At 43.3% G+C, this 20830-nt stretch overlaps 1 protein-coding gene across 10 annotated transcripts in view; it reads right to left on the reverse strand.

The window, feature by feature from the left end:
* ptprda (protein tyrosine phosphatase receptor type Da) overlaps nt 1-20830 on the reverse strand; it is a 365455-nt gene that overhangs the window by 261140 nt on the left and 83485 nt on the right. For all 10 annotated transcript variants that reach the window (XM_085806361.1, XM_085806355.1, XM_085806357.1 and 7 more), the window contains exon 4: nt 4036-4059. The gene's annotated coding sequence lies outside the window, so the exon portion shown is untranslated. The remainder of the gene's footprint in view (nt 1-4035; nt 4060-20830) is intronic.

Here is a 20830-nt window from a genome sequence, read left to right on the forward strand (position 1 = left end):
GACAGAGATATGGTTGCCGGTAGGTACTGCCTTGTGATTCCTCTCAAAATGGATAAAAGATATTATTCTTTGCCACGGCAATCATGTTTAACTTTAATGAAGATCTCCTTGAGAACGCAAGCAAGCAAACAAGTCATGAAAAGAAATAGATTAGATAACAAAAGAACAGTGAGGTAGGTAGATTAATGGGCTTGGGGTTGACCTGAACTCTCAGGATAATAATAAATAAGAAAATAAATGACTGCGGAACTTTGAAAACACATGAAACGGATCAAACAGGAAGCACAAGATCTTAAATTGGGTGCCCACTGCCCCTCAGCACACACACACACACACACACACACACACACACGCTTTGTCCTGTGAAGTGAGATTCTGATGCTTGGCTGCAGAAGAGCTCATAGAACAGGAAGGCAGGGAAAGAGAGAGACAGGACACCTTAATGTGCCTCCACCATATGCTGTTACCTACTGATGGATGCCGCTCTCCCCAGGCACTGGAGCAACTTATCGCGTTTGCGGGTGACACTGCCGCCGCTGATAAAGTTAAAGATAAGCCATCTGTTCTTAACAGCAGCTCAGGCTTCTCTTGCACAGATAGGGGCTTCCAAGTATACACAAATCTGTGCGACGTGTCTGCCTAAATTACTGTTGCACAACATCTCTAAAGCATCTATTTGTGCAGAGTATGGATAGTTGAGTGTGTGATTATCTGCCATGATAAGCAATTATTGTGAATATATTGAACAATGCCTATCAAATATTAGAGGCGAAGAGTGACACAATGCACTGTAAGCTGGTTCCTGAGAAGTGGCTGTACAGACTGAATACTGAATCTGTCACTCAAGTCTAATTGTTGTAGAACGTATGCAAAGTCACGCTAACAAGCTATCAGTCACATTTCTTATTAACAACTTACCCCGCAGTAGTTGGTCTTGAAAAATGAAGGGTGGGGGGGAATCAACATACAGAAACTTTAAGCTCCCTCAAGAGCTTTTGATAATGCCAGGAGCTTTTTGACACATGCTTGAGGAAGTCACCATTAGTGAAATGGCTCATTACCCAGAGGGCATATTTAAAAGAAGAAAAGTGTTAACATTAAGACCCACCACAGGACCAGGCTGGGTGTTCTCTAATGATCTGGGGTTATGACTTTCTTGCCATCTCTCCATAGAAGCAATATTACGAAGGCTGTGAACTGCAGATCATTGCTGTATATACACGCTGTTACACCTTTGACTTATACACCCTCTATTTTAATAACACAACCTCCATAAAAAAAAAAAAATCAAATTATACTTATTAAAAAAAAGAAATCTGTGTCTAACTAAGCATTTGTTCTTTATATTTTGGACAGTAGGCTATGCGACGCAGCATTTTTCCAAAAACCCAGATGGAGATTTGAAAGTGGTGTATTATCTGTGAATAGCATTGTTCCTGTCCTCTGAGAGATGAACCAAAACCATTTCAGAGGAACCCACTCCTGAGGATTACAAAGCTACCACTGCCTTGGATACTGTCCGGACTGGCCTTTTATAATTTTTACCAAGCACAGATCTACTTTTAGACTTCAACGGCGTAATGGTATTTGCTTAACGGAGCAGCCAGCAATCACCCTCCTCTCTGCCAGTGTCATATCACTGATCAAGTGTGGCTCAGTTCCTGTCTGAGAGGAGGGCTGCCAGACATAATGCAATAATAACTGGTGCACAGCTTGTCTAAGAGAAGCGAGGTCCTATTTCACCACTGACGATACTGGGGTGAACTCTTTGTGCTCTTCCTCCCGTTCTCCCTCTCCTTACCAGCTCTGAAGCCCTTCAGCTTCTGAGGGCATAATGAGCCCATTGTAATAACTGGCCCTTTGCTTCAGATGGAAGAATGTATTAAAAAATAAAAGTACTGGACATTTCTACTCCAAGTCAAAAGACTGGGCTTCAAGGATTATCTGAGGCAGAAGCATGCTTTTGAGTCATTATTCTGTGAAAGGGATAGAAAAACAACTGTCTCTACAAAAAAAAAATTAAAGGAGACATGAGAGGAACTTTGCAGAAAGGGGTATCTAAAAATTCCCACAGAAGTATAAAACAGAAAATCAGATCTATATCTCCATCCCTCCACCAGCAGAAAAACAGACTGCAGCTGCACATTGAGTCACTGTAAATTAATAGCTACTGAATGCCTGGAAATAGTCACAGAATTTAAGTTAAATGAGGAAGAGGCCATTTTACAGCACTTAGTGACCGCATCTTAAATGGTGGCGACTATTATGTGACAAACATCTTTAAAGGTTTGATCACCAGACATTATTTAACATCTTGACTATAACAGGTGTCTTGAATGTGACGTGGATTGCCGACCTTGAAGGAAGGTAAACGCATCAAATGGATGTGTGACATGTAAAAAAATCAGCTAAAACAGCTTTTAGTCCCGACAAACAGCACTCCTCTTATCCGACATAGTGGACGTGAACCTGTACTGCTCCCCCACAGATGCCTGGTGTGATGTATGACAGATTTCTCCCTCTCCAGCTAGGCTCACAGTAAATGTCCATCTGGCAGCTTCCCATGGGTACTTATTATTCTCAGCTAGCCAGGGGTTTTCTGTTTCCGAGCAGTCAGCCAGCGCCTGCCTCAAAGAGTTGAGAGCCAGACCAGAACTGCTTGCAGATGCTCTGCCGGATAGCCAAACTACGCCAGTGTAGTGGCATGGCACTGGGTTTTCAATTACACTATGAGGTGGCCGTCTCCCAAAACTGCCGGAGCAGGGAAAGTCAGGTACGCTGAGAGCACCTATGTATCTGAGACAAGCCACCAGCCAAGTGAGGGGAACATCAAGCTATGCTGTTTTTCTCATTTGTCCAATACACTTGCTCCACCTTGGAGATGAGATGATTGATTTTCCCCTTACGAACAGATGCTCAGAGCCGTGGGTAGCACTGAAAGGTCCTGCTGTCCTGGTCCGAGAGCCTGCCATGGTGGATTCAATCATGCAGTTGACCTCTATCACACTCCTGCAGCCTGCTGAGCATCTCTAGAAACAGTCTGACAGAACACAGGATGCTACACTCGTCTCCACGACTCGTTTTCACACTGGGCTTTGCTGGCTTCCACCAGAGTTCAGTTGTTCCCCCCCGATTTCACCAAACCTGCTGGTCAGCTGTCACCCTTGTTTACTGCTGATGCAATCTGTGAATTGCTTCTCCAGTCCTTTCCACAACAAATGTGAAAATGAGAAGTTATTAGTCCTCCTGTTTTGATGCATGCAGGAAAAATGAGGAACACGGCACATCCTGGAGTAGATCCACATGAGTAGAACTGAAGGCATTTCATCCTTCATGTTTTATTGCTAACAATTAACCAGAGCCACCTGTGCTCTCATGATACATGAATTTGACTTCTTCCAGAAGACAAATTGAATGCTGTTCCCATTACCAACGTTATTGGGCAAACCGCCTCTGAATTTAGACTCAACTTCCACTGTCAAACTGCCATGTGTCTGCATCAGGATGAGCATGTTGGTTTTTATTGCTAAAGACATAGAGTGTAAAGTTGTCAAGAGCGTGATGTCACGGTCACCAGGGGCTTCACGTTGACATGGGCATTGGGAACAGCGGATTGGTTCGTTGCTTAACGTATGCGATATTTCCACAAGCTCTCCACACTGTGGAAACAGACACCATCCGTGCTATGCTTGTTTAAGTCAACACTGCCGGCGTATTCTTTGAACAATCTGGGCCATTTGATTCTCATTTGAATAAAATTCAAATTGAAGGCACAGAGCACACAATCCGCTCGCCAGAAAGAGCTACCATTGTGTATTCTCGCGCACACATGTGGGAAAATGGGATGGGTGAAGATTGCAGAGCATTGCATACCTTACTAAGCAAACAGCAGCATCTTGGTGCTGCCTCGAACCCCCCCCCCTCCCTCCCCCACCCAACTCTCTTCCATATTTATGCATTCGCATCAGTCCCAAAGACGCATGACAACTCAAACACTCTTGAGAACAGCGCTATGTAAGATGAAATGAGTCTTACCTAGTGTGGAATAGTTGGTCACATCTGTAAGCAGGCCGGTGGGAGAGGAAGCAGGAGGGAAGGGTGGGGGTGGGGGGGGGGGGGAAAGAGAGAGAGAAAAGAAACGTCAGCAAATTACAATGTACAGCAAGCTAAACTTCAGTGCAGGTTGAGGCTGTCACCGACTCTACTGAAAAATGACGGTGCCCCTGCATTGTACAGACTGGGGGTTAAGAATAGTCGCTGTCAAGAGGGGGGCATCATTTATTAATCGAGGGGACATGAAACGTCTGAGATGGTCTCCCCTGGGGATTCAGAGTTTGTACAACTTGCATTAATATTTGTCAGTGTTTCAAGATTTGGAGGCTGGATGCGGAGAGAATGTAAGCAGAAACCTAATCTGTTACAGACGAGCCCTGCACTGGTGTAACAAAACCGCAGAACAAACACATGTGCTCGCACAAAACATGCTGGAAACCAAGGTGTTCCCTTTTCTCCATACATATGTCTCTGAGGTAATTTAGTAGCCCTCAGATACCCCCGCTCCCCGTGCGCTCCCACCTTTGCTGCATTTCCCCGAGCTTGTTAGTTTGACAGCTGACGCCCAGGGTTCCAACAGCACAGTAAAATGGCACCCACACACGCACACACACACACACACACACAAAGACCTAAGGGTGGTCCGGGCACAAACAATGAACCACTGTGCTAAAAAAAAAAAAAAAACACCCCAACATTTAGCCACATCTTCACTGTGACACTACCACCTGACATTCATATCTGCAGAGATTTATAGAAAGGGATATTATAAGACCTGCACTCTCCTCCACTTTCCTACCCTGGCTCCCTGGCAGCCTGAGAATATATACTGGATTTCCATTACAGCATGCTCCCTTTTTTTTTCTACATTGAAAGTGGTCCCTCTACGAATGTACTCTTCTCAACTACAGTTTTGCTTTCTTGTAAATGTGCAATAAAACAAGGAAATGGAGTGAACTGACAATAACTGGGTGTACTGTGAGGGAAAGAGTAGACTCAGGACTAATTCTAAGTTGCCACTGCTTACAGTGCAGTCTAGTTGTGTTGCTAAGCAGAATTTCCCCGTAATATGATTTATCACCGATGATGTCTATCCCCTCTGCATTCATTTACATTTTTGGTTGTGTGCATGCAACCAGTCCTCCAGGGGATCAACGATAGGGGAGAATGTGATTACAATATCTGTTTTGCACGTGGGGACAAATCTATTTTCAGGGAGTGGGGTGGGAGACTTGGGGTTCAATCTGTGCGATGCTCATTACCATTCTGTCTGACACACATTCACATTCGCTGCTAGTGTTGTTGCTAAACAGAGAGCTCAGCGGAGGACCTTGAAGCTTCATGCCGGGAAAATTGGACCCAGGGGAGGGGGGTGGCAGGGACTGATGTCAGACTTCAAGAGCCACTAGAAGCACCTGGGTTTTCAATGACATTAGCATCAGTGTTGTTTGGTAGCGAGAGAGCGAGAGACCATGACACACTGAAGTGCCGACATTGAAAGACAACAATGAAAATCGAAAAGAGACGAATGGGATGTAGAGAAATTTCATTTCACATTCTGGCATTGAGTGCAAATACCCCAAGGATGTAAAATTAAGACTGCGGATTTCCACCAAATACAATGATATTCAAAATTCTGCTTCGTCAAGAAGGACCCTTGCAATTTTCTATGGCTGAATCCATGCATGCCAAAAAAGAAAAAAAGAAAGATGTGAATAACGCACAACACTCACAGCTACGCCATCTTTCTCTTCATCTAATCACATTTTGTGTTTTTAATAGAGGGATTTTTTTGCGGTGCTGTGAAGATTATTGATTTTTCCAGAGTCCTACGGTGTAAATTTGGAAGCCTGGCCAATCAAAAGCAGTGGAGGTTGCGTGGGCCTAAGTGGATTAGACTGGCAGGGATGATGGTGGTGGTGGTGGGGGGGGACTCTGGAGGGAGAAACCGAAGCTCTGGTGGCTTCAATAAACCCACTCTGTGAACCAGGAAAAAGACGGAAGACTGAGACACTTTTTTCACCCTCTCTCACCCTCCTGTTTTAAGCAGATAAGCTGCTTCCAGGGTCTTAGTTATGCTGTGTAGAACCCACAACACGAAATGGAAACTTTTGACAAGGCAAAGAAAAGCCGAGACATCTGCTCCACGTGTTGTCTTTTTCGCTATTGACGAGAGGGATTTGGGGATGTTTGGAGTGGTCAGTGCTGAGGAGCATTACAAAAAGCTGCTGTGACGTGGTATAGCGAGCATGACACTGAACACATGGGTTGTAGTGAAGGAATGGACTCGGTTTTGCAAAGTTTTCCTTTGACAAGTCGTTGTAGAGTGTCAGGATGGGTAACTGGCCACCACAGCATAAATCCTTTGAATTTGCCTCAAGATTTAGGAGGATTTTATCTTATCATGTGTTGTACTGTAGTTGACATATTTATTAAGCAATTTATTGGGCGTTCAATTTCAGTTTTATTAGGCAATTCATAATGTCATAGCTTTCTATCACAACGTTCACTGGGGACACAGCACAGTGGAAAGTTTCTTTAGTTCATACGATTTTGAAACTATACAGTAAAATGCACAAGCCACATTTGCAACATCAAAAAGAATAAAAAACAAATTCTGTCCATGAAATAAAATACCACAACAACACATTACACATTGACAGTACATCCTGTGGTAGTTGCAGTCTGTGCTGATCTGAATTAACTAGGGATTTTTTACAGCCTATTATTTCAAAGATGCTGCCAACATCCCAAACTGTCACGGGACCATCTCAAGCTCATCTCGTTGAATGTTTAAACACAGTTCGTATCAACAGTGCAAACAAATGCCTCTTCGCCATAAAGATGTTGAAGTGCTAGGAAAACACTGGGACAGAGATGTCAACTTTTTTTTTTTTCCAGAAATTCGGATTGAAGCTAAAGAGACATCATCTGCCCTTGGTGGGATATTTGGGGGTGCTCCATATTCGGTCCTCTGAGACTTTTCGGCTCTCGGACAAGGGCATCGGACTCCTCGAGGGAGATTCTTTTTGACACAGCTGGCCTCATTCATCCCATAACAGTCTCTGCACCGCGGCGAGTGCAGCGTTGCATTTTAAGGAGTCAGAGGGCCTGATTTTGTTTGGTCACTGACAACTAACCACACCTACTGATTAGTTCAAATGAAGCCTCCTTAGCTCTGCTACTGTGGTCTTTTACCTCGACATGTCATCTCTATGATATCCAGCAGAGTGAATCCCCTTTAAACGGGCACAGTACAATGTCAGTGTCGATGTCTGATAATGGCGGTCATAATTTGCAGGTTTTCTATGCAGTGATCACAAATCATTCATTATCACTCTAATAATTGCTGTAAAAAGTGGATTTGATCGGGTTGTTAATCATTACCAGTGGCTCAATTATTCTTCTCCAGCCACTGGAAATTCTCTTCAAACCTTTCCTGCCCATAATCTGTTTCGCACTACTCTTACCCTCCCCTCCAATTTGCAACTTCTCAGAGCTGTAGAGCCGAGGGTGATCAGTGTGGCAGCACATTCGTCTCCGAGGTCACTTAAGGGAAAAGAGAAAAGTCTATTATTTTGAATTTTCTAGGTATCTCAAGTATCTCTTATCTTTTCTTTCATTCCGAATATCTCTTTCCCTCATTAACTACAAGTACCTTTTTGTTAGATCCTTCTCAGCCGTTTTAATAGGGAAATTTTAAGCATGCTTATCTCAATGTGCTATTAAACACTTGTTTGATAAGAGCACTTAAAGCCCGTATGCAGTATACTGGTGTTGATGGTATGGATAGCTAAATGATAGAGCAAGCTAGGATTTCACAAGCACACGACAACACATGTGTACTACACATGCTATTACTTGTACCATCTATCTGCTAGTTCTACTTGGGAGATTAAAGCAGAAGTAAGCGATCCGGTCGTTTTGGCTAATGCTGCGTTCCAGGCAGGCTTTTGAAACCGTAAATTACAGCTTCAAGTCACGACTTACGACTTTGTAGCGTTCCAGGCAACCCACTCGTGTTTTTCCGACCTGTTTTACCTGTGAAAGTCACTATAACGGCCACTCGTAACTTCTAACCCGTGAACTCGTACCAGATCGAACTGGTACGACTTCACAGGTCGGAAAAACACGAGTTACGGGTTGCCTTGAACGCACCATAACGTCTTGTCAGCTGATGGAGTTAGCAGCCCCCGCCCTCGTCATGGATCTATTGGTCCTCGTCCCTACGTCACCACATTCAGGCGCATCCCTTGGCTGCACACACAGCCCTTCATGCCGTTCTCTCTCCTCATTGGATAAAACTTGTAGGATACGAGAAAAGTTTTCTCCTCGGCTCAGAGCAGAGCAGAGTGACTGAGAGACCCGTGTTTTGGTCCAAACACTCAAATTAAGTGATTGCTGTCGGAAGATAGAACTATTTAAGACTTATATTAACACAAAAATATCGCTTACTTCTGCTTTAATTACACTGAATCAGTGGATCAGCCATTTATTTATTTTTAAATTTTTTTTGGGTGGGGGGGTTCTAGCTTTTTATTTTCTCAGTAACTCATTGAAATGTGTGCATGCTCACACGCTGAAACAGAGAGCAAAGGCAAGAGAAAGAGAGAGAGTCCTGTCTCCAAAACGGCTGCAGGACTGAGTGGCCACTAATTGGAAATCAAAAGCAATGAAGCTGGAAGGCGGCCGAGAAGGAACCTCCAGCGCCAGTTGTCGGTCAATTTAGACCATGACAAAAAAGACCCTGTTCCTTGTGTCACCATTTAACCTATTCACCAGTGTGGAATGGGAGCAGCTGTTTTTTTTTACAGTACCACATAATGGGAGAAAATGGCTCTGGCTGGCCGGGCTCCAGCTCGCTGCAAAAGGGCCTCGATGCAGAGAGGAAAGAGAAGACATGTGAAGCCGACATTGCAGGAGAGAGAACAGTGCTGCCATGTTATCAGCGATACTGAGAGAGTTTGCACCCCTCCATCTGAGCTGATATAAACATAACTTCTTTTTTTTTCTGTTACAACAAAGAATTAGAGAAGCACTGACAGAGGCTACAGATGGCCTGGGCTCACACAGACTGCACAAGTATCTAGAAGTTTACACAAGTCAGACAAGAAGCCAGATCGGCTCTGAAACTAAGGCTGTTCTTTGAGGGGGAAAAAAAAAAGAAAAAAAAAATTGCTCACTTGTTTTTAATCTCTCTTCAAGTTGAGGTGTGAATAAGTACTTTGTGAGTGACAGCATGATGAGCGCAGTTACACAAACTCCAAACTTCGTCAGGCGCTTGTCAGACGGCGCTGTCCGGTTTAAAGGCCGCTCAGGCATGACAGTGAGGGAACCAGGTATGCTGCTTATGTTTGCACTGCAGCAGATGTTCTGCTCTTGTTGCAGCTGTCTCTCATTTCAAAACAGAAGCGCTGCATTTCTGAATATCTCAATCCCCAGATCCTCAGTACTCGCTTTCCTTTTTCTCCCCCCTCAGGTCAGACTAGTCAAATTAAATGATTACAGACAAGCTAATTACTAAATGACTTGCGATATATAATAATTTATTATCCTAAACCCTTGTACTGTAGCCCAGCTGATTGTAAGCTCTTTATCATATCATATACCATTGAAACATATCAGCATGTTATTGAAATGATACAGAGATAATATTTTCACACCCTGATACCATCTGCCACACTGTAAGGGTGTGAATAGCAAAAAAAAAAATGAAAGAACAGAGCTAAATCAAATGCAGCCATGGTGTGATGTATCTTCCCAGGGGCCTTGCCCACCTTCTTGTGTTGGGGGGAAAAAGCACTGAGGAGATTTAAAGGACTTTTTCAAATGCAGCTTCTTCTTTTTTTTTTAAAGAATTCTGCCTGGCAGACCTTGATGAGTGATCAGAAGTTGGGGAGATCAGAGACCCGTGGGCTCTGTGCTGAGTTCTGACCCTGAGTTCAGCTACATAGAGGTGGGATAAAGACTCTCTTGCCTGAGGAGAAGTAGACGGAAGGACAGAACAGAAAGGAAGAAATAAAAAGTAGGAGTGGCAATAGCCTTGATGCCTGTAGCTGTGCAGCAATGGTATGGCCCTTCATATCAGCCACTTGTGAAGACGGGGGAGGCAGGGGCGGGGGGGCCCTTTGGGCAATCGAATGTTGACTTGTGCGATCAAGCCCGACTAAAAGAGGCCTGGATTGGACTGGTACCTGCAGGCTGTGGTGTGAGGGGGGAAACAGAGCTTTAATGATGTTTGACACTTCACTCTCTACTCACAAATCAGTTTCCTAAACATTGGCCTCTCGCAACAGTGAAAGCATTAACACAGGTCACAAGGACCGCTTTACAATTGACTGCATCTCCTGCTGAAATTCGTCAGGTCTTAAAGGGATAGTTCACCCAAAATTCAAATTTCACTCATTATCTACTCACCCTCATGTCAACTAAGAGCTGTGAGAATTTTCACAGTCCTCTGTTCCTTCGCTGAGTTACGGGGGGGTCCGTGCAGCAGTATTTGTCCATATAATGGTTGTCAATGGATACCAACTTTCTTCGTCCAAAAAGACATACCAAAAAACATCCAAATACCTCCATAGTGCTCGTGTGTAATGTCCCTCTTGTATTGAAGCCCCGACATGAGAAAAATTAAAAAAATTAAATGAGTCTATATTTTAAGCTTGTTTGTAGCGGAAGCTCCCAGTGTCTCGGTTCACTGCTCTTCTTGCGTGATTTGCACTGACCGGCGGAACAATTTCTCATGTCGGGGCTTCAATACAAGAGGGACATTACAGACGAGCGGTATGGAGGTATTTGGATGTTTTTTGGTGTGTCTTTTTGAACGAAGAAAGTTGGTATCCATTCACAACCATTATATGGACAAATTCTGCTACGCGGACCCCCCCGTAACTCAGAGAAGGCACGGAGGACTCTGAAAATTCTCACAGCTCTTAGTCAACATGAGGGTGAGTAGATAATGAGTGAAATTTGAATTTTGGGTGAACTATCCCTTTAACACAGGTCACAAGCACCGCTTTACAATTGACTGCATCTCCTGCTGAAATTCGTCAGGTCTTAAGATCACAGTCATTTGCGGTCTCACCGCTCCGTAAACACTCACGCCGACTGTCTGTAAAGCTCGTACAGAGGAGTCTTTTAGATCTCCAACTCAAATAGATAATTAGACATAATGAGTAAACAATGTGGCCACAAGATGCGAGCGTGCTTATTGCTTTTTAATTGTGTTTCCCTCTGTGCAGCGAGCCTGCTCCGAGAGCTCAGGTACCTGCGTGTGCGTTGGCCCGTGCAAGGCCAGGTGCAGTCATTACCACGGGACAGATGGATCAGCAGAAGTTGCGCTCGTTTCACTTGCAAGGCAACACGGTGGCTGCCATATGTAGGCTCATCATTAAAATTGACCTTTGACCTTCCACCGGGTGCCAGTCATTCTAATGGAGTTAATTAACAGTGTCCACCAGTGTGTGGGATGTGGTATTCTCCCTCCGTTTGGGGATGTTATTGGTTCGTGAAGAGAGTAATACTGGTGTTTGTGTGTGTGTGTACAGTATTCCCGCGCATGTGTTTGCATGTGGTCGTGTGTATTAGAATGATTGGATGCTTGTGCCCTTTAGTATGCGTCGCTCCGTGCGCAGGCGCGTGACTCCGGTGTCAGGCGTGTTTAAGTTTGGGAGCTCCTTTTAATATTGCCAATGCAGCTCCTTTGAAAATTCATTAAAGTGCTTCGACCCCTCTGCCATCTGTGTGAGCGAGCGGGAGAGAGGCGAGCGAGGGAAGCAGCTGGGGAGAGCGGGAAGATGAAAATTCTGACATGGGCAAAGGCATGCGGGCAAGCCCCTGGACACAGAATGAAGAGCCACTGATATGCCAGCTTTGAACTGCTATTTATTTATTCCTAGACCTTATCTGAAGGTTGGGTTTTAAATATAGATCCACTGATAAAGACTGGGCTGGGATCACATCTCGCTCTGGATAAAATTTGAAAGAGGGCAAGTGTTACGTAACCCTGACACTAATAATGGAATAGAAGAAGAAGAAAAAAACAATCCCTTAGAGGTCTAATTAAAAATGCTACACACATTGCTTAGTGTCAAGCTAAAATGTAATTAACTCCACAATTACATGCGCTATATTACCAGAGAAGAATGCTGCCTGATTATGCTAATGATGCTCTATTGTTGACGTGAATTGCACATATAAATAAACATAGCTGAGCCAGATGATCATCATATACTGGAGTTTAATGGCTTAACAGACAATTGGAACCTTTATGCCTCTATGTCCGACACTTTGAGCTTCAATTTAATTCAGCACGATGACTCGTCGTCAGCGTGACAATAGCTGCACTAAAGACATTTGATTAGCATTGTTGCTGGCACTCGTCTTTGGGCTATCTTCAGCTACTGTCATCTTCATGCCAGTTACTTCTCACAATAAAGCAATATCAGTTGCAGTGTTTATGCCCTGTAATCACTTTCTCCTACACCTGATCTCCTCTTCATAAGCTCAGCGCGCCAACATTATTGCTGTTATAGTCGGAAATATGGAGCTATGTATTATGCATTAACGATGATCTCCCGGAGGGAAGGCGCACACACACTTTGATGCCAAGACACACACACACACTATTGCACTATCATAGATAGACCATAGACAAACGTCTTAGGTACACTGCAAATGCGGGCGAGGATGTGCACACACTTCCTTGCTTTGTCTTTGGCTCACACCTACACGCAAGGCATGTCAACACATACACACTTCAACATATGCCTCAAAGCACTGGGTTGTAATAGAGGCTGCCTGCACTTTGCCTTGTCTCTCCTTCTCTGACACTAATCAACACCTCTCCTGCTATTAAAAATTCCTCTCCATGCCTTCTGATCTGCTAACTATCTCATTTACATGACTGGCGCTCAGCTAGCAGGCCTGGTGCTGGAGAAGTGTGACGAGGTAAGGTGGGGCACGGAGGAGGGGCAGATGGGAGGGGAGGGGGGGTGCGAAGAGCAAAAGGAGGAGAGGGAAAATAGTTCAGAAAGGAGAAGATGGCTGCTCATGAATACATGGTTGAGTTGTTTGGGGATTTTACATTTTAGCAGCGATCCAAAAATCTTTTGGCAGAAACGGTTGATAATTTCATGTAAATGTGCGATAGGCTATAAATAACACAGCTAAAATGAGAGTAAGATTTCAAGTTGTTGGGGGGTGGGGGGGGGCATCACGTTTCCACTTCTCTCCACCTTTCTTTTTCTCCTTGTACGCCTCTTTCTCCTCTTGGCTGACTTTGTGTAGCGCCGTGGGGCTTCCAGTGAGCCTCAGCCTCTTGGCAAGAGCTGTGAGCCTGGATGGCATTGAAGAGGCTAGGATGGCGCATCCAGACGACGGGGGTAGCTGGGCAGGCGCACGGGGGTGAAGAGAGGGAAGTGGTCAGCGAACGAGGGGAGAGGGAGGAGGAGAAAGACGGGGAAAGTTGTGGGAACCGTTGGTAGGTGGTTTCAATCATTCTGATGCCATCTGTTCCACTCCATTTTCCGCACTGACAGTGGATATTTTCCCCGGTGAGATGAGAGGAGTCTGTGTCCGACAATGAGAGAATATGGGCACGGAGCATAATGCCTTGATCTCTCATGGACATAATGTACATCTGAGCTGTGCAAGCTGCGTGTGTTGAGGTGGCCATTTAGGATTGGTTTCAGTATATGTAAATCTGTTAATTCTCATCAGTGATTTATCGTCAAACCCGACAATGTTAGTCTGCTGCGATGGTAGAGACTCTGTAAGGCGACACAAGTTATACTGTGACAACATGCGGACACATAGTGACGTAGCTGTAGTTTAGTTTAGAGGCATAATGTTTTGACTTGTTCCATATTGTTCCAGTAAGTTTTCCGTCCGATACCATCTTAGTTACTTCATAGTTCGTATAGTAGTATACTATTGCTCAAATCAAATGTTAGATATCCTAAATATCAATTATTCTTTGCTTCTCTGAAACAGAAGCAAATACAGGAAGCTGCACTGTGCAGCACTGTTTTAAAGCATAGAAGATTTGATTGATTTCCATTCATAGTCAGAAATTTGCCAATATGTTATACTGGAAAGTCCTACCAGTATAAACTCAGAGGGCTTAAATTCAAGGATAGAACTAGTGTACGGACTGCTAGTGGAGAAATTGGTATTTATTCCTAAAGTAAGTTTCAAAGAAAGATTCCAATCATGTATCTACTCAGGTTTTACAATAGGTTTAATTTGAACCAAAGCAAACAGTAACAACAGCAATCATATTACTTTCATACAGGGTTGGTTGTAGGGTAGTATACAACTGCTTTTTCTTTTTCATGCTGTGATATTGGATCTCTGCTCCAAATCAGCCCATGTCCAAACTCCAATATCAGAATTGAGGAAGGAGAAAGTAGTATTGGAGCATCTCTAACAATGTTTGCTGTGTTCACCGTCGTAGGTTAGTTTGTTGCTAACAATGCCAGAATAACACCAAACACAAAGTACAGCTGAGGTCAGCTGAAAGTCAGTTCTTCTCATTCTGCAGTACAAAAATTGACCTGACCATGAAACCTACTACGTGAAAAGCAGATCCAGATTTGAATGTCTGTAAATGTAAAATTTGCCATGTATCCAAATAATAGATGTCATGTTGGTGCAAGAGGAAAAGTCAAGGCATCGCCAAAGTCATTAGGATTCAACCTTAGGGCAGTGAATGCTTGTACAAAAGTGACAGTCTATCAAATTGTTGTGGAGATACAGTATGTCGGTGACATTGGATGAAGTGGCGGTCAGACTTACCAGCACGAATTGCCAGTAACAAATTCTCACATTCAAGAAGAAGAACCGGAATTTTCTGCAGTTTTCAGTGACAGATTATCATAAGTTGTCAAAATAGATTTTCTGTCATTCAAACTAGCAGCAGTATGTTTCTGTATGTGCAGGCTGTGACTCCAGCCATGCAGTGCAGCTGGTGTCATCTCTCTGGCTGGGTGCTGGTACCCTCATCCTCTGGGCTTTTAACTCATGTTACCTCTCTGCTTAAACATGCATGAAGTTATTACAGTGCTCCCCTTCACCTCCCAGCACTGACTGTCTCTCTCTCTCTCATTTGCTCTATATAAACTGGGTCTTTTCGCTGTCGCTTTGTGACTTTGTCTCTCAATGAGCTCAGGCTAACTTTTTTTTTTCTTTCTCCTCCTCCTCCTCCTTCTCCTCATCTTTTCCCTTTCATTACCTATCCTGCATCGCTAATGTCTCTCTTTCTCTGTTTCCCCTTCTGGATAAAAGCTGGCACCGAGAACCCCTCTTCATGTCACCGTGGTTGCTTATATAAAAAACCCAGCTCTTCAAGATAAAAGGCTACTGAAAATAATACCAGCATTAGGGTTTCCTTTTTCACAGCGTTTCAGTTCTGAGGGGTCAGTGAATCTGCGGGCTGTAAAGTATTGAATATGAAGATGGGGAGGTGCCATAGTGTTTTTTCAGCATGTTTGCTCAGTAAACACAGTGTTACCGGATCTACAAGGTTGTTATTATGGTTCAGGGAAAAGGCCACCATCAGCTACCTCAAAAGAAATTGGGGGGAAAAATGGAGGAAAATTCAGGGGAATTTATAGAAAAAGAGTTGTACGGAAAAAGAGAATAGACCGCAGAGAAACACCACTTAAAAACAGAAATCTGCCATACTAATGGAAATATTCATGAATATATGAATAAAAATGCAGCTTTAGGTATTTCATTACTGCTATTATCATATTGATGTCATTTTGCTGTTCTTGAGATTGGAACTTGCCTCGCTATGGATTTGAAAAGTCCAAAATTTCAGGTATTACTGTTCATCCTGAGGAGGACATGAACCACATGTCATATATTTATGTTACACTGGGCTAAAGAAGTGAACCCACCAGCTGATATATCAGCAATGCAACAGTTAAAGATCTACATGGAGCTAAGCCTAATAACAACCACACTGAGTCTACTCTCTATTTGTTTGTAAAATCCAACCGAAACTTGACATCAATAGTTGCAATACTCCAACCTCCCAACAAGCTGCACTTTCAGCAATCAGGAAGGTAAACAATAAGGCTACTTAAAGCTTGGAAGTACTCTGCTGGGACACAATCCCACCTAATAGTCTAATTAAAGCCATTGATTGCTTATATAAGCACACATGAGCAGTGGACGCTCCCCACTAACAACCACCCACAGGACTAGTAATTAGCAGAAATTCTGAAGTATGCTTAACTTAGTCTCACTTTCTCCCACCTCATTTTCTGGGTGGCAGTATTTTTTTTTCCCCCCACTGATGCTCGCGTGACCTTTCCTTGTTGTTACTATTATGCTGCATGCACTGTCAACTCTCCTGTGACCATCACAGTCGCTCCTGAGCATCTGTATTCAATAAGCATTAAATCTCTGACCATTTTTCTTCAACATGCACAATGGTTCAGAATTTTATTTTTCTATTTTGGGTGGGAGCGTGGTGGGGTGGGGTGGGGTGCAGGGCTTTGCTGGATACCTTTGTCGGAGTCGTCTGGATTTGATGGCCCCCCGCTGAGATCCATTATCAAGATCACAAAAAGTCAGACATTTTACCTCTTCAGGCTCTCTGAGGCGTGATTTTATGTCCGACTGTTTGTGAGTTGTGACTGTTGAACTTACTGAAGGGGAACCATATTTAATGAATACTGGCTCTCCCAAGAAGATGAATAGGTTTCTTTGAAGTGAATTATGTGATATAAATGTAGTGTGCTCCAACAGAGGACAGCACCTGTCACCTGGCAATATATGTCTGAGCGTTCTTTTGTCCTACAGTGTAAGTTTTATCTTATAGAAAGGAGAGCGATAGAATGACAACTGACTGCTAATGTTTTTGAAAAAGATCAAACACTCATATTTTGGTGCATTTTATTCCTTTTCTTTTCCTTTCCTTTTTCTATCTACTTAAATGGACCGTAAACAGAGTAAGAACTGCTAAAGCCCGGGAGGAGAATGGTATTATCCAGTCATAATCCAGTGAGGTTATACATGGCATACTGTAAGAGCATGGGGACTTAACCAGACAGCTATCTCAGTGGACAGAAGGGCAGATTTATTTGAATGATGCAGCAAATAGATCCTCACAGTGCGACTGTGTGTGTTAAATGCTAACAATAAAGAAACGCGGGTTAAGCCTCTGTGAAAACGATAATATTAAAACAGCGAGTATAAATTGTGAATTTGATCACAGTCAACAGAATTTAGAGACAGAGGTCAAGAGGATTGTTTTTGCCACAACGGAAGATGACGGAGCTGTCATGAAAATTCAATGGAGAGGACACAACTGGTTTTCACACCACTTAGAGTAAAAGAGTGAGAAAATAAAAAGGTTGGGTGATTTTATAATACAAGGAAAAACAGCTGAATAGAGAAGACAGGAGAGGAACAAGAAATGTCTGACACTCTCTCTAAGGTTCCACCGTAGCTCTGTGTAACCTTAGAGACCACAGAACAGTATTCAGTTTGGTTTGAACATGTTGAATAAAAGGGGGCAAAAAAAAATTCAGCAAATGGAGGTGAGGTGCTGTCAGCGCTGCATAAATGCACGTGGTGGTGATACATACTGTACTGTATCACTTGACCCCTTGTTAGAAAGTTGCTATAGCCACATGTAAGTAGGCAAGAACCTATTTATACACAAAAGAGCCCTGCCCTGGCAAACATACCATACAATGTGCTATTGATTCAAAGTAATTATGTAGAAAAGTCCTGTCAGGTTCAGAAGCTCACCTGCTGCGTGTCACACAATGCATCCTGCCATTACCTTCAGCTGGCCTATGAACTGGTTGAGCACTGAATGCGGTTTGATTTTTTAAAATGTTGCCTACTGTAGATCAACAGTGGGCCTACACAATGCCTAATCAGTTGTGTGCACCATATGAGAGCGAGGAGGGAGGTTTGTATATACTGGCAGAGAAAAGACCTGTATTACGGCTGAGCCGGGCCACTAAGCTGCGTCCAGGTGTTCGCCTCTTTCCAGGTGGCCATGTAATACTCTTGCCGACCCAGATCATGGCAATCATGGAGCTGGCAGGGATGGCTCACTGCCGACACCAGTGTAGTGCCCGGGTAATATGCCAAGTTGGCAGCGACATGCCTGAAAAGCAGGCGGGCAAACAGGCAGAATCCCTAACACTCCTGAAGTGGAGAGATGGTTGAGAACCTTTCATTTTCTTTTCAGAATTTTATGAAAATGGCACAGTCTGGTACAAGGCCTTTCTGCTCTCTTAAGCTTGTCAGTGTCATGAGTAGCGGTGGGGCCACATCATGCTCTCAGCTCTGCGTATCAGATGATGAGTGTTTTATCATTTCTTAGGCTGTAACCCAATGCTCTCGGTCTTCGTGCATTATTTCGAGATCCATTTTTTTGTGTCTGTGTTGTTGTTGTCTTTCTTGTGTTAGACGCATATCTCCTGCCAAGGATTTCTGACTTGCTACATGACGTTGGCTCAAAAATCCTCAGCCAGAGAGATGATCTTTATTAGCTCAGGAAGCCAGACTTCTATGTAGCCCAACTCTGGCCCGTAGTGTCTGGGTGCTGTGTGCTCCACAGTATAAGTAGCTTGGCTGGCAGGCAGCCACAGACGAGCGCTGTGTTTCTGCTTGCCATCCTCTCATTTGACTGCATGGTAATTACCGTCTCAATGCGGTAAGAAAAAGCAGCTTTTGGTAGAAGGATTGAGAGAGAAAAGGGAAAAATGTGAGGGTGTGTGGCTTAGCAGCTTAATGAACATGTCAGATGTATTTAAACAAATGGATTACCACATCTGTACACACTCGGCTGGATCTCGCTTACTCCAAAACACTTTGCAGTCTGTAGTGGCAGGGTGAATGAGAAAGACATATATTGGAGGTATGCAGATATGCTGAAAATGATGAGAGGAAATCTAAAACTCCTGCATTAGTGCACATAAAGGAAATCAGACCCGTGCCAACCAAATCAATTCTGGCTGTCACTCAACTCTTCTGCTATGGCATCCACTGTATATGTCATCCTATATATAATTTCCTGCTCTTAAGAGGCTGCGCATTTAAAATGCCATACATTTGCATTTAAACTAAAGGTCAGGAAAAGACAAAGCCTACATTTTTATGACCCTGTTAAACAGAATTTCTCCTTGTCAGTTAACTGAGATTTTCATCTTGAAACCTTTTATATCTATTCATAACTGTGTTGTTCCCAGATTCAATTTCTTAAAGCCTTTTTGTCTCAACTTTACCTCTGTGCTCACCAGAGCTGTCCGTGTCAATACATTGACTAAATGAATAATAGATGTTTTTTGGGTTTGTGGCTAAGCTGTTCTCAGCTCAAGAGGCTGGTGAAATCTGGAAACTGTTCTCTGGCAGAACAGGTGGCAGAAATGTGACCATAACACTTTTTTGCACTACATTAGAGAGGTCTCTTTTTATTTTTATTTATTTTTTTTATCTTTAGCCTTCTTAATCATCACTTTGATGGCAGAATTCGACCTTTTCTACCTGTCAAAATTGATGCAGGGAGGAAAATCCCACTTTAAACTGCACGCTTTAACCTGGAAATAATTTGCACATCCAGAGTTATCTCTGTATGTAAAGCAATGTGCAAGGTGTGGATTACTTAAGAGTTATTTCAGCACACTTAATACTCGCACATGAACCTTGCTTGGGCCGCAGGCATGCGTCTCCAGCTTTGTTTGCAGCCTTGAGCAATGTTTGTCAAGAAACATTAATGCCAGTTGGCAGTCATGAAATAATCCCTCCTCTACTAGTTAGAAAATGATATTGCGTTTGGTGCAGAACTTTTTATATCTTTTTTTCTTGAGTTCTTCATGTTGATTTTTTTTTATTTTTTTTATCTTAGTTGAAGTGAGAGCTGCTGTTTGACTGCATGACTTCAAAATCTTCTTTCACCACTGATGTTTGAACTACAAAAGGACATAAACCCTACAGTCCTGAATCAAAAATGTGATCTGAAGTGAACTTTTTTAAATTGCATCAGACATATTTTTAGTTCATATGGCCAAAATTCATTACGGCGTCTTCCTCTGATCATGTCCGCCACAGACTTCTGTTCTATGGTTTATATGGTGTACCTCCGTGCCATGTTTCTAACGGACATGACTCACTAGTGTGAGACACATTAGAGCAAGATGGCCCTGACTAATCGCTGCATCATGGAGCAGTGGAGTGGTGGTGGAGTAACAATTTAGTGCACGGGGGATTGGCCCCCTTTACTCAAAAAAGATAGCCCAATTAAACTGACCAATTGGAATTGAGTGAGCCTGGTTGTCTACCTGTTGTGGAGGTTAGAAAATGCCACTTCTACTCATTGCTCATTCCGGACGATACAAGACCCATTATTCTTCCAGTCATTACTAAGCAAAATGTCAATAGCTTATTAGAGAGAGAGACATGGTAAGAGAGATGGATGGTGGAGGGAGGGAACAAGAGAGGAAGAGAGACAGGAAAAAAAGGAAAGAAGTTGCCTTGAATAGGAACCAGAATGTAAGATATTGTGGGGGGTTTTTCCCACTCAAATCAACAAAACAAACTTTCATGCAGGGTCAAGAGTTTCAGCATACATGTGACAACAATGGATGATCAGCTCCACGTTGCTGCTGTCATTTGTTTTTAATGGTTTGGTAATGTGCCAACACCCACATCTTCCTCAGCTCTCTTTCTCCCGTCATCTCTCTCTCTAACTAACTCAGGCGTTCAACTGAAAAGCTGTCAAAGTCCCGTGAAATATCTTCCCCGAGTC

Source organism: Trachurus japonicus, chromosome 18 (assembly GCF_045865225.1).
Source record: "Trachurus japonicus isolate A0001 chromosome 18, Traja_1.0".
In the NCBI taxonomy this organism is placed as follows: Eukaryota; Metazoa; Chordata; class Actinopteri; order Carangiformes; family Carangidae; genus Trachurus; species Trachurus japonicus.